This window comes from Oreochromis niloticus, linkage group LG15, assembly GCF_001858045.2.
Source record: "Oreochromis niloticus isolate F11D_XX linkage group LG15, O_niloticus_UMD_NMBU, whole genome shotgun sequence".
Classification (NCBI taxonomy): domain Eukaryota; kingdom Metazoa; phylum Chordata; class Actinopteri; order Cichliformes; family Cichlidae; genus Oreochromis; species Oreochromis niloticus.
Window position 1 is genome coordinate 32,459,517 of NC_031980.2, and position 11,753 is coordinate 32,471,269.

The following is an 11,753-nucleotide window of genomic DNA, read 5'->3' on the forward strand; positions in this document are numbered from 1 at the left end:
AAACCATTTGTGACACAGCATGAGAAAACTACCAAACATTTTTGGATCCAAAAGTATCAAAACCTCTAGATTAACAAAGATAGATCATTGAAATCTGTTTATTTTCTATGAATTTTTCACTTGAAGACGTCAAACTGTGTTCACCCTTTGAATTATTGTGGTTTAGTAACAATGCAATTTTTTTTTTTTAAAGAGTAACCACATGATTTTAACTTGGATGTGTGACAATGATGCTGACAGTGTAGGTTGAAGTGAATAAGACCCCAGACACACAGGGCTAGAAAATGGTTAACAACCATCTGGCAACCATCGGCTGTTAGGACAAAACTATGCTGGTGGAGGTTGATGGCAGTCACTAAGAAAATGACTGCTGAAGGTCCAGTGAGACAGACATACAGACCAGTGAGTGCCCAGATGGCAATCACCTGTCACTAGAGAAAAATGTGCATTCCAACCATTTGGGTCAATCCTCCTTGTGATTGCTTTGATCGTTAGCTTATTGCTGCGATCACAGATTGAATGAAAGTGACAGACTTGTCTACAAACAGCGGCCAGCTGTTCCCTGAGCTGTAGTGAAACTGTGAAAAGTGCAACACAAACCTAAAATGGAGATTTGCCTCCAAAGTAAAAGTTATGTCTTAGCGCTATAGCTAAAAGGCAGAACTTTACTTTGAAGACTACAGTACCTTCTTCCAGCAGGAGCCAGCAGCCTCCAGGAACCCTTCCAATCGCTGGGAGAATACACATTTCCTGAACAACAAATAGCTGTATCAAGTACAATATTATGGACAACTTTAAAGCAATGTCCGAGTGACGTCACGTAAGAAATCTCAATAAGTATGTGAGGATAGTATGTTGTTTATTTCCAGTGTATGGCTCAAAAACTGTCCAATTAAGCTACATTTTCAGACCTAGTTTTGAGAGATATTTGCAGACAGTGAACCTAAAATATGATATGTTGAAAATATTGGAAAATTGCTCTTGTTCTTGATTGCTTGGCTGTTTCTCTGCACAGCTGGGATTGTTGATCTGCATCTTTGGCTGGTTTTTCCCGTGCTGACTTGTTCACATCTGGAGACCCATTTGTCACCAAGCAACTTAAAACTTAGGATTAAGTCTTTAAGTGTTTCCAGCAAGTTTAAAGTTGGCAGAATGTTTCCACCATGTGTCTTTTTTTCTTTTCTCAATTTTGTTCAAGAAAACAACTTTTTGTTTTTTCATCTATATGAAACAATTTCTACAAAGCTCAGTCTGGGGATGACTCAGTGAGTGCCATATTACCACAATCCTGCTGAGGCCAGCAAGATATGGTTTGCTTACATTGTCTTGTTTTGTTTACTCCATGTTTCCCATTTGCCTCTTCATTGTGAAAATATGCTAAAGAGTAGTTTCCACAATGCACTAGCAAGAAGGGGTTTCATATTTCCACACTTTACTAGAAAACAGATTTTCTCCATCTAACAATATTCTTCTGCTTATCAACTTCAGGATCACGGGGGGAGGGGGCACTGGAGCTTATCCAGTGGGGTACATGCCCTAGACAGATCTTCGGTCTATTGCACAGCTAACAAACCAACCACTCACGCTCTCACACATACCTGTGGCCAGTTTAGAATCAGTAATTAACCTAACCCCAAGCATGACACTGTGTTAGGCCTTGGGAGGAAGCCAGAGTACCTGCAGAGAACCTATGCAAGCACATGGAGAACATGTAAACTCCACAAAGAGATTTTCTGGGGGAGAAAAATGCTACCATACATGGGACAAAAGCCAGATCAGAGGAGGAAAAGATGGTTTTATCCACCTTAGTGCAGGTACGTTGGGTTAGTCAGGAAGGTGAAGTTATGGATGGTTAGACTGTAGAGGTGGATGATAGCTTAGGGTGCCCACACTAGTGTAATTTTCAGGGTATTGGGATAAATCTTGCTGCTGGATATGGCCAGATCAGATTTCAGGAAGACTAGCAACCAATATGCTTAAAAAGATTAAAATAAAGAAGACTAATCTGTAAATAACAACCAAGTTGAAAGCATCCATCAGTTTTAACCTGTAAACTATTTTAAAGAACATAGTGGCACTGGTAATGATGGGACTAACCAACTAATGATGGGGCAGCAAGAGTGAGTTTGTCTCAGGACTGAAATGTATTAAGGGATTAAATAGACCATAAAGTCTAGTTGCATCTCTTGTAACGGCATGAGGAAGGGAACATGGAGTGTTGGAGCCTTGTTAAATCTTTTTATATGATTTAGTGGCTTCACAGGGCAGGGGTACATTTTCACAGTCACCTTAATACTAAACACAACATTTGTTCCACTATGAACCGCTGAACAGAGGTGACCTCGCTCCCACTTCACACTTAGAGACGCTTGTCAGGCAGAATTGGGGAGATGGCGTCAGAGAAAGTACCAACATATTTTTTCCTGTCGAACAGGGCGTTTATTGTTCGGTCAAAAATTTGAAAGTTGTGTCTAAATTTCCAAAAGCAGTTGTGGTTTGGTTCTTTGAGAGATCTGATATTTTAGATGTTCACTCCACAAGCATTAAATCCATTCTCACTCTACCAACCGGTTAAGTGAAAAAAACCCTGAATGATGGCCAGTGGCTGAGTAAAGACTTTACAAATTTGCAGCCAGTCTTCGGTAAATTTGGAGTTTTCCCACCCTGGTGTTAGTGGACAGAGTCTGATGACTTTCCCAGTGCTGCCCTGCTAGTACTTGAGCTGATGTTGGTATTTTTAGCCTGTTTTTCATTGAGTGCTTCTCAGACTGCAGAGATAGGAGAGGGAGGAGCGTCTGATTGGACCACAGTGGTAGACCTCACTGGCATTTCTATGACACGACTTTCACATTTGTTCAGATGGCAGAATCAGATCTATGCAGGCAAACATTACCTTAATTGTGAACAAGTGGATGGACTATAAAGACTATATCTATATATACATATTAGCTGAGGCTTTTAGAATACATACATTTACCTCATACTTGACCTTTTTTTAAGATTTCTTTTATGGAAACCGACAGGCCTGAGGATCAGAGTCCTATCAGAGCCACATACAGGCTGGAAGGTCAGAAAGCAACATTCATTTTATCTTTATATCCATTTTTCTAAATAAGAGAAGACATACATTACATTGTCTGATACTCCAGGCATTTACCCTCACTACAGATACAATCTGTTATCTTGAGATTTTCTTCTGATCCAAACCTAGCTCAATTATCTTGTCTTCATCACGTACAAGCCATTATTACAAGATGTCCCAAATTATCAAACCGCCTTCCCTCGTGATCGGAACTTCATCGTTTTTTCAAGATAATTGAGTTTTGTTGGTTACATCATATCATTCATGAGCCTGTGCGTAACGAATAGCTGGGCAGCATTATTCAGTATCAAAAGGAAAGATCACAAATGATTGAATTCATTTAACAAGGAATGACGATAATGAAAATATGCAGACATGGACCGTCGACAAGTTTCAACATGATTAAGTTAAGCTGATCAAGTTAAATTTCTGCAAAGCCATGATTTTAAAACTGTCTGACATCTCGAGATAACAATATAATGCAAACTCAATCTCGGTACAATTAGCTCAAAAACTGGACATGAGCTCCCGAAATTGTTTTAAGTAAATGACTCATGATCCCGAGACTATTGAGGCAAATACAATTATGAGAAACAGAGCTGCTCTTGATTCCTGTAAATATCTGAGAGTCACAGAAAGACGCTTCAGACTTCTTCAATAACACCAATACTGTTACAATATGTGTTTCTACCTTTTAAAATCTAGATCCGAATGCAGAAATCCAATGTTCTTTAGACCTACTGTTTCCTTTAGCATAAAGTGTTCATTTCCATTTTAGAATAGAATAGAATAGAATAGAATTCAACTTTATTGTCATTGCACACGTCACAGGTACAGGGCAACGAAATGCAGTTTGCATCCATCCAGAAAGTGCTTTAGTCGTGATATAGATATATACAATATATATATAGATATATATATATATATATATATATATATATATATATATATATATATATATATATATATATATATATATATCTATATCTATATATATCTATATCTATATATATCTATATCTATATATCTATATCTATCTCTATATCTATCTATATCTATATCTATCTATATCTATATCTATATATATATATATATATATATATATATCTATATATATATATATATATATATATATATATATATATATATATATATATATATATATATATATATATCTATATATATCTATATATATATATATATATATATATATATATATATATATATCTATATATCTATATATATATCTATATATATCTATATCTATATATATATCTATATATATATATATATCTATATATATATCTATATATCTATATATATATATATCTATATCTATATCTATATATATATATATATATATATATATATACATATATATATTAAAAGCCTGGATGCATGCTAATTGTTATGGAAATTCCATGCATGGGAGTAAGGGTAAGACTACCAAATATTTCAGAGTAGATTTTTGATATGCACTCACTGAACACTTCATTAGATGTTAAACTGCTTGTTAATGTAAAATATCTAACCAGTCAATCACATGACAGCAAATCAATGCATTTAGTCATATAGACATATTTAAGATGACCGGCTGAAGTTTAAACTGAGGATCAGAATGTAGAGGAATAGTGATTTAAGTGACTTTGAACGTGGCATGGTTGCTGGTGCCAGGTAAGCTGGTCAAAGTATTTTCCTAAAACTTCTGCTTTTCTGGGATTTTCTGGTAAGAGGCAACAGTAACTCAAATAACTACTTGTTACAACCAGATGAGCTATAGCAGCAAAAGAGAGAACACTGGGTGCCACTCCTGCCAGCTACGGTCAGGAAATCGAGACTTCAATTCTCCAAAATTGGACAACAGGACATTGGAAAAATGTTGCCTGGTCTCTTGAGAATTGCTGTGACAGTCAGGATCAGAATTTGGTCCAAACAACTTGAAATCATGGCTTAATCCCGCCTTGTATTGTTTAGTCCCTCAGGCTGGTGGTGCTGGTGTAACGGTGTAAGGAATATATTTTTTTCAGCACACTTTGGGCCCCTTAGTACTACATTAGCAGTTCTCTGGTCTGATGAAACAAAGATTGAATTCTTTGGCCTGAACACCAAGCATCACACCTAAACAGACACTGTTCATCACCAGGCCTATAAAGCATGTTGAAGGCATGGTGGTGGCAGCATCATGCTATGGGGATGTTTTTTTTAGCAGCAGGAACTGGGAAAATAGTCAGAGTCAAGGGACAGATAAATGGAGCAATTAACAGATATCTTTGATGATAACCTGCTCCAGAGTACCTTGGACCTCAATCTAGGGTTTGAACTTCCAACAGGATAACATCCTACTTCCTTTGCCGCTCCAAGCTGGCAGCCAGTATCAGCAGCTCCACCAAATTTCCCTTGTGGGACAATTAAAGGGTTATTCTATTCTATCCCTAAGCACACAACCAAGATAACAAAGAAATGCCTCTGGGACCACTCTGTGAGGAGCCCAGACTTAAACCATACTGAACATCTATGGAGAGATCTGGAAATGGCTGTGCACCAACGCTCTCCATCCAACCTGATGGTGCTTCAGAGATTCTGCACAGAAGATAGGGAGAAACTGCCCAAAAGCAGGTGTGCCTAGCTTGTAGCATCATACTCAGAAAGACTTGAGACAGCAATTGCTGCTAAAGACGCTTCAACAAAGTATTGAACAAAGGCTCTGAATACTTATAAATATTATATAACTATATATATATATTTATTTTTTTTAATAAATTAGCAATCATTTCAGGCAAATGTTTTTCACTTTGTCGTTATAGGGTGTTGTGCGTAGAATTTTGATGGGGAAAATAAGTTTAATCCATTTTGGAATAAGGCTGTAACATGACTAAATATGGAACAAGGGAAGCGCTTTGAATACTTTCCGGACACACTTTAGCTGTACTGCTGGAGCACTCCCAGTCCCTCACAAGGAGCCACTTTTTTTTTTTAATTGCTCTTTATGGGCATAGTTCTGGATCTTTTCAATCAAAAAAGTTAAGCAGTAATACTCCCACAAACCTGCAGAGAGACTGAATAGAGACTGATGATGACTGAATTTCCCTTTAACTCAATCAATGGTACTTAAAAAAAATGGATGCAAGAGGAAACTACTTATTTAGGCCTGCATAAAAATCTGAAATTCAATACCAAGTTCAGCGAGGCACACAGTGGTCTCTTGTTTACTAGCCTGGTTTGTTTAGAGTTCCGTGATTTGGGCAGACCAATACAAAAATTGAATTCTGCACATAAGGGCGATGGGGTCAGTCGATCCACAAAAGGATAGAAGAAAACGTCTTTCGTTGAGTTGTGCGATTACAGTTTCTGGAGCTTAAAAATACCACACTGATGAAACTATCTCAGCACCAAGTTGGGTATATATAAACAGAGATGTCAGAAAAGTCTGTTTCCCAGTCATAATTATTACTTTAGAAGTCTAGATCTCATAATTACCATTACCAAAATCTGACCTGAATGTGGCACAAAATGCGAAGGAAAACAACAGCGAATGAAGTATTGATTTATAGCCCAGTCTTGCTGCGGTGGTTGTATCTCAGTACGTGGCCCGGTCAGAATATGCCAGTTTTATTTTTTACTTGTCCTGACACTGCTGCGTCCAGCTTTCTTTTTCCTGCCTGCATCATGTCACCGCAGTGCACTGGCCTGCTAAAATTAAAGCCACTTGTAATAAAGCTAAAAATACGACCACATGTACTTTATCAAGCAGCAGGACTCATGAGCACACACTCAAATGCAATTTAGATCTAATTTAATAAACTGTTCTCCGTCAGCTCCGAGGTGTAAATCAGGCAGGAATGCATTAATTAGGAAGGCAGTGTTTATTAAAATATATATATTATATTTATATATATAATACTGTCACTGAGTATCAAGAGTGTTACAGTGACCTCTTGACTCCTCCAAGTAGACTTACTGCCAAGCTATTTTTGAGGTGGCAGCAGTAAGTCAAACCCCAGGGTCCTGTTGCAGAAAGACAGCTTCCCCTGAGAGAGCGCCACAAAGTTATTAAGAGCTTAACACAAATTCTGAGGAGCTTCTCCTCATCGCCCCCATCAATTTCTCACTCTAACCCTTCATCCAGAGACTTAAGGATGTATTTACTGCAACTGCCTCTTTGATTTCAGTTTTCTGGAGCCCTGATATTTAGTCTGTTAATCCATATGGCTGCTATATTTCACTCCCAAACCAATAAATGAGCACACACCTTTTTTTCTTCCTACTCCCACGTCAGTTAATTAAGGGAGAGCTGACGACTGGACAAGAAATCCAAAAAAGTTACATTATCCAGAATTCATGACAACGACGAGCCAGCGAGCACCAGCCGCTGCACAGCTTCACCTACTCATCGCATGATTCCTGTTCTGCTGAGCTCATCGTTCCCAGACAGGCAACAAATTGTTTTATCCCATGACGCGCAACATAACGACAACATCCTGACTGAAAGAACGTCCATGACATTCATGACGCGTGCGTGCGTGCGCGCGTGCGTGCGTGCGTGTGTGTGTGTGCGTGTGTGTGTGTGTGTGTGTGAGAGAGAGAGATGGTGAGTGATGGCAGCACAAAGCACTCTTCACTGCAAAACAACAGGATCTCAAAAAGGCCAGAAAATCAAAACATGTCTCTGGGTTTGAGCCACAGATGGATCTGCAGAGATTTCTTATTTAATACTACAAACAAAGGTCATCACAGCAAGGCTTTCTTTGCATTAGCTGGCTCGACAAAACCTAAAACCACAGCTGAAGATAAGACAGTTGGTGTTATCACGATGGTGGTTATCCACTTGCTGTCTTCAGACGTGCTCACCGTTTCAGGGTCTGTGTGTGCGCTCATGAAAAAGGGTGTTTTACAGGTCACTCCACTCATCTTCTGCACAAAATGCTCCCTGTGAGCGCCACCTTCTCCAATAACAGACGTTATAAGATGGTGATGATAAAATTATAATAAAAATCTAAATTATAGATTAATAATCTGAGGATTTAGTGCACCGAGTCATGTCCTGTCTGCCTCCCTTCACGCCAACCAGTCGTGGAAAATGGCCGCCCCTCCCTGAGCCTGGCTCTGCTGGAGGTTTCTTCCTGTTAAAAGGGAGTTTTTCCTTCTCACTGTTGCCAAAGTGCTTGCGTTAATTGTTGGGTTTTCTCTCTTTTCTTTATAAATAAGAAAAGTATAAAGCTCTTTGAGCCAACAGTTGTTGTGATTTGGCGCTTTATCAATAAAATGTAATTGAATGGAGTTGAGAGCTGAAATAAACATTTTAATTCAAGTTAATTATTTTAAGGTTGACCTCTCTGTGCTGCGGTTTATTTCTAACACGATGGCCGCACATTAGAGCTCTGAAACTTTAAACTGGATCCATTTAAACAAGGTTAATCAAGGTTACCGTCCCACAGCCTAATAAAGGAGACGTGGAGATCACTTTAGTTTGTCGGCAAATCAAAGTGAAATTAATTTTACTGACCAAACAGCTATTCTCGGTGAGTGTTCTGTTTTCTAGTAGCTGCACATCCAGCAGTGCAAAAGAGACTTAGCAGAGTAGAACTACGTTATGTGTTCGGCATAAGTTGCATGGTGATTTGGCCAGGTAAGGACAGACTCTTTGGTGAAACGGAAAACTCTGACTTCAAGCTCACATAGTTCGAAAACCTCCATTCTTGCTCTATAGTACTAACAGTCTTATGCACATCTAATTATGGATTCAGTGGAAAAACAACTGATCAGATTTTAAAGACAGAGCATTAATACCACAGTCAGCACTTTATTAATATAGCAGAACCACTGAGCTAACATCTCTTTTACAAAAGGGACTTTGTCAAGATAGCAGCCATATAAACTCAAAACATCTCAAAAGTATCAAAAATACAATGTTACATACAGGACCTGCAACATAATATGCAGCATTGCCACACTGACTGCCAGTCTTAGGGTAAATGAAGCTGTGGGTATGCGGACCTTGTTTTTAAATAGTAGTGGCGTTAATCACTTTAACCAAAAGCTTAAATACGCACTTCCTGTTTCATTAATACAGGTGATACAGCAACACAATTCTTTAGCCGCTGAATAACTTTATAACATAAAGTGCACTTCTTCTGTTGGGATGAAGGATCAAAGTCAAGTTGTAAAAACTTGTGTCTTTGTATCGAAAAGAAATGCAGCAAAAGTTTTTATTGTCTTGTAAACCTTCAAATTCATGGATGTGTGAATAAAAAAGGAAAAAGAGCCTCCGAGGGTAATATTTCATCACCTCACTGGTATTTAATGTAACACGCCCCCAACAGCGCTGCCACTTAGGAATTTTTTTTTAAGGCAGTGCTGTTTTCAAGCTAAACATCCGGAGCTGTGGCTGCAGGCCGTCCATCATCCCAAGTGATTCATAGTGAGAGGCTGATGAAGCCAGCAAAGCTACAGAGCAAACCAGACACTGGAATCACAGCACTTTATTATAAGACAGGAAAGCAGCCAGGGAGACAGATATTGGGGGTGCTGACTTGGGATGGAGGGGGATTTCCGTCCTATAAAGCAGCCTCACCCCTCCCACAACAATGTCTGGCACAGAAAGATGTTCCCTTCTTTACTGAAGCTACATTTAGTTTGCTTCACATGTGAAGAAGCTGCAGTGTGTTCTGCAGGAAGAGGTGTAAAAGGAGATGCGCACTGAAGTGGCTCGTCTGAGGTTTGACAAGTCAAAGCAACAGCAATAACAACAACAACACAACAAGAAAACCACAAAAGATATCAGCTGTTGGAAGAACACTGGCCTAAATCCCGTCATTTCTAATGTGAGACAGCCACAGGCAATAAAACACAGCTTTAAAGTGAATGGTTCTCACAACAAATGCAGTGGTGGGAGAAAAGCCCTGTTTGGGAAACAAAAACTATTTTCAGTTTGCCAAATTAGTGGCGAGGGAGCCAGTACAAACCACGTCCACTCAGACAGTTCAGTAAAACCTAAATAGAATCTGAGTAGACTCTAAATTTTAAAAAGGGAGCATTTAAAATAATTAAAAAATTTAGATATTATATATAAGGTTCCAGAGGCAAACACAAAATCAGACATTATCAATAATCCACTGGAACAGTTTGCAGCACCCTCTGTTTAATAAAACAGCTACTTTGGCCAGAGGCTCGATTAGTAATAATCAGCTAATCAATACAGCCATCGACCCCCTCGGGCACTGCTGTCCTACCTTGTGGCTGCCCTCCGTCCAGTCACACTGAGGCTTGTCATAACTTCAAGAGAGGTAAGAAAAGTTTGGGAGGAGAAGGAGGGAGGGAAAAAAAACCTCCTACCCCCTAACTCCAGCCTTTTGGTCAAGTTACCGAAAACGTTTAAAATGTGTTTCCGATTTGGAATTTCAAAATAAAACTACTACTGAAGGGTTTTGTTTTATCTCTTGTATACATTTACATCTCTAATCTCATTTTCTTAAATCACTTTCTATCACAGCTCTTGTGTATAAGCTGCTCTAATGACAGACCTGTCAGTTTCAGTTATCTAAAGGTTTGTCTGATATTATGAATACATTTAGAGCATTGAACTTTTAATTTATTTATTGATTCATTCATGCTTTTGTATCGTAAAATTGACTTTCTAAAACATGCATTTTATTATTTTATTTTGCAGTAGTGATACTGTAATATCACAGTAGGTTTAACATTAGCATGATTTTTAGTAAAGATCATTGTCTGATCAGTAAATAAATGCAACAAACAGGTTTTCTTTCCACACAACAGAGCATACAAAAACATAATTCAAACTCACGACTGCTTATATCATGACTGATGCGTTGCTTTCTACCAGTTTACTTGTGTGTTTGTTGGATGCACAGAGTGATGAGGATTTTGAAAAGCATCATTGGTGTTTATTTCTTGTCTTACAGGGTTTTGATTTGTTTTTTAACCTATGAAAATCATCTTCTGTGAGCATGCTGTGTATCGATTAGTGTACGTCAGGCATGTCCAAAGTCCGGCCCGCGGGCCAATTGCGGCCCGCGGTCCAGTTTTAATTGGCCCGCAAGTAATTTTATAAATTGAATAGAATATGGCCCGCACTCCAACTTTTGCTTGAGTGTATTGCACTTCTTAGTTTTAACACCAGGGGGAGCTGCTGTTGATCAAGGCAGTTGCTCCACCAAAAAGGACAATCACAGAAGAAATTTACTCTCAAGTTACTAAACATGGCAGAACCAAAGAAGCGAAAGATAAAAAGTGAATGCAGAAAATTTCAGACAAGGTGGGAGAGTGAATATTTCTTCAAAGAATTCATGGGGAAGTGTATCTGTTTGATCTGCGCTGAAACTGTGGCAGTTATGAAAGAGTATAATTTACGACGTCATTATGAAACCAAACATCAGGCCTATGCATCCTACACTGGTGCTGAGCGAGAGCAGAAATTAAAGCAAATGCTAGCTCTCCTGCGGGGTCAGCAACAGTATTTTTTTTTCGTGCTCAAATTGTCCAGGAAAGGGCTCCAATAGCAGCTATGAGGTCGCCCAACTCATCGCAAGACACGGCAAGCCTTTTTCAGATGGAGACCTCATAAAACACTGCCTCGTTAAAGTCACCGAAATAATGCGCCCGGAAAAAGTGCAGGACTTCAACAACGTCAGACTCGTCAGCCAACATTAAA

At 38.8% G+C, this 11,753-nt stretch overlaps 1 protein-coding gene across 2 annotated transcripts in view; it reads right to left on the minus strand.

Annotated features, from left to right (window-relative positions):
• kank3 (KN motif and ankyrin repeat domains 3) overlaps positions 1-10,440 on the minus strand; it is a 36,262-nt gene extending 25,822 nt beyond the window's left edge. For both annotated transcript variants that reach the window (XM_013273707.3, XM_005454018.4), the window contains exon 1: positions 10,312-10,440. The gene's annotated coding sequence lies outside the window, so the exon portion shown is untranslated. The remainder of the gene's footprint in view (positions 1-10,311) is intronic.
• Between the last annotated feature and the right edge of the window lie 1,313 nt (positions 10,441-11,753).